Source organism: Neofelis nebulosa, chromosome 10 (assembly GCF_028018385.1).
Source record: "Neofelis nebulosa isolate mNeoNeb1 chromosome 10, mNeoNeb1.pri, whole genome shotgun sequence".
Taxonomy (NCBI): domain Eukaryota; kingdom Metazoa; phylum Chordata; class Mammalia; order Carnivora; family Felidae; genus Neofelis; species Neofelis nebulosa.
This window is the reverse complement of record NC_080791.1, coordinates 66,917,008-66,920,611: the sequence shown is the minus strand read 5'-3', so window position 1 is coordinate 66,920,611 and position 3,604 is coordinate 66,917,008.

Here is a 3,604-nt window from a genome sequence, read left to right as displayed (position 1 = left end):
GTCTCTTCTGCTTTTAAGAAATGCTCAAATAATATCTCAGTATGTCACAAGATAAATAGGAATTGGCCTTCCTACAACCAGGGAGACTTCAGAACCATAATTTCCAAGAATGTGACTGACTATCTGAAGCACAAGATTCCTCCACTTAAGAATGACTCCTCATGAATTACGACATTGCCCCGGCTACATGTTCTGAAACATTCCAGCATTGCCCACACTCCATGCAGGTTGAACAGAAACAGAACAATGAGCGAGGAGGATGTGGTGGGAAGAACAGATGGACACTCAAGCCAGGCTGGGCTCCAGTGATGATTCCAGCATGCCTTAGACTCTTAGAATTTCTGAGAGAGAAGACATCTCAGAGACTGATCAATTCAACTTATACTAGCAATGACAGTAGCTACATTTAGTAAAACCCAGCTACAGCAGCAAGCCCTTTACAGATGAATGAAGTAGACGTCAGTATCCTGATGTAACTCAATACTACGTCAGACCGCCAGTTTGTAAACTCAGGTTTCTACTTTAATGCCCCAATTATTTTAGCTTGAGTCTTCAAAAAAATCTAGGTTTTTACCAAGTTCCCCTGGGGCATACCTACACAGCCCACCTGTTTCTTATGTACTTTTTTTTTTTTTAATATTTATTTATTTGGGGGAAAGCACAAGTGGCAGAGGGGCAGAGAGCGGAGGACAGACGATCTGAAGCAGGGTCTGCGCTGACAGGCTGACAGCAGCAAGCCAGATGTGGGGCTTGACCTCACAAACCGCAAGATCATGACCTGAGTAGAAGTCGGATGCTCAACAGACTGAGTCACCCAGATGCTCCATTTCTTCTGTACTTTCTACCTTAGCCAGGTGCCTGGTTCTAGATGCAGGACTTGTAGGTCTGAAATCTGCTTCCCTTAGGGCATGACATTCCTAAGGCTACTGCTCAGCCCCAGCATGAACTGTGCAGACCCTTTCCCCATTTTCCCATTGTGATACCACAGATTGGGAGAGATGAGAAAAGGATTACAACAGAGAGAAACTTAAAACCCAGTATTACTGTTCCAATTTCCCAGGCCCTGGGTTTGACTTTTACACTCCCTTCTGCTGCTGCCGTGGGGCAAGGGCCAGCCTGCCTCCCACAGTGGGAATACTCTTGATTTCCCAAATAGGTCCAGATAAAGGAGGTTGTTATTTCCCCACACTTCAATCTAAGGCCCATCTCCTTTGTCCTTATTTCCTGCTTTAGGATTGATCTTTTTCCAAGACACCAGACAACTGAAGGGTCCATTTCAGAGAAGACTCCAACTCTGAAACAATATCAGAGCGAGCATTCTGGCCATAGAACACCATGCATATGATACTGCACCCCAGCCAAGCCTGAGCCCCATAAAGCCCAGCTAAGATCCCTTTCACATTCTCTCTTCTGACATGAGTTTATGACCAGGTAATAGTCTTCCAGGCATCTTCACTGTCTCAGGTCTGTGACTGACTAGTTGAAAAATGGCTCATCCATTTTCTAAAAGCAATAATAAATAGACAGGTGGCAGTCTAAATCCATACTTAGGAAATAAACACTGCTCAAAAAGAAACCATGTGGAGAGATTAAGGCTGCCTAATATAATGACATTTAAAAATTTTTTATTTTATTTTATTTATTTGAGAGAGAGTGGGCACGAGACAGGGAGAGGGGCAGAAGGAGAGAGAGAGAGAGAGAGAGAGAGAGAGAGAGAGAGAGAGAGAGAGAGAAATACCAAGCAGGCTCCATGCTCAGCATGAAGCCCAATGCAGGGCTCGATCAGTGACCCTGGGATTATGACCTGAGCCGAAATGAAGAGTCATATGCTCAGTAGACTGAGCTACACAGGGGTCCCAATAATGACAAAATTTTATACAATTTTGACAGCCATTTTAGTTTCTTGGAGCCACAGAATATCAAATCCACCCATTTCAGAGTAAGAATCTTGATCCACATTTGCGAAAGACCCATAGGAAGCTTTTTCCTAGATAGTTCGTTTTAGAGGCATGACCCTCCTTGTGAATTGTAAATGACAGTTCTTTTGCACTCCCTACGTATCAAGAAATCAAAAAATCTTCAGGTTCGATCTCAGCTAAGTTCACCTTCTTGTGCCCACTTTATGGGCAGAGGAAACTGAGGTTCCATGAAATCCAATAATTTGTCTGAATTGCACAATTAGAAAGTGGGAAAGCTGAAATTTGGAACACTAACAGCACCAAGTACTCTGGTTCTTGCCACTATAGCAGGCCACACTTGGTCTCAAAGGAAATGTTACGTATCACAAAAACATGCTGTGTGAAGACCAGCCAAGCGTGCAACAAATTGGTCCCATTCAGTTTGGGATTACAAGCAGTACAAACAATAGAGCAGCCTTCAAAATGAACTTCCGTTTCCAGGATGAAAAGGAAACATGGGGACACAAGCTCTTAGGAGACACCTGCAGTGAGCAAGGACCCATGCCAAAGAAAGGGCATAAAGAAGAGCCTGAAAATAGAGGACTCCAAGGAGGACACTATATCCAACTTTTCATCCCACAAATTTTTGTCAAATGTGTCCTTTGTGCCTGGCTTTATATAAGCTAAGCAACAGGCATAGAACAAGGAAAAGTCAGAGTTCCTGCCCATTTTTAGGCATCCTGATCTGGCAGAAAAGGCAAGCAAGTAAATACTGAGCTTGTATTCCTCTGATTCAAATGAAAGCTTCATCCCGATTAAAATATCCATGGCAACCCTGAGAGCATTTGCACCCAAGGACAGCTGGGGTCTGAAATTGTCATTTTCTTTCCCTACCTGGAGTAGAATCCCTGGGCCAGCCCTGGCTGGGCACCCAGCAGGATCCTTCCAGACCTCTGGAGCAGCTCATCACCCTCGTAATCATTTTACCCTGGAGTGTTTTGGCCTTTTGAGGTACAATGTGTGACTACGACTATTGTCAACAGGCAATGACACAAAGCAACTGTCATTTTTGGCAAAGGCCAGCTGAGCAAAAGCTTAACTCAGAAGCCTGTTATGGTTTTTGTGAAAACAGATTACATCAGTGCTTACCCAGGGGTCTCCCAGCCAGGCTAACGAGTGTTTTCTTTCGTGAGTGTGTGTGTGTCAGCCGTGCTCCTGCCTCGTGGGCATGCAGGAACTCCACATAGAGTGAAATGGCACAAAATCTCCATATCTCAGAGCTTTGTCATGTTGTCCAGCAGAGCCCTTGGAAAACCTGCTTGGCAGGGAAGCAGACATTCTGAGAAGTCTCTGCATGCCAAGTCCTGTGCTGCGTTCAGGGAGATAGATGCAGGAGGTTAGCCAAGGTCATGGGCTCCCAGGGAAAGAAACATCCACTGAGTGACTGACTGCCATGAGCCAGATGCTGGGCCAGAGATTTCACTTACTTTACTCATTGAATGGGAACCTGTGTGCCCTCAGCCCCATGTCATTACCCCACCTTGAGGCCACCACTTGGCAAATCCACTCACTACAGCAATGGTGAGTAGTACAGATTTTACCCCAGATTCCAATGGGGACAGAAAAGGAACATTTACATTGCGGACCACTAATAAATCCGAGTCTGACACTTCCGTCATCTTCTCCCTCCTCTCCCTCCTCCATCT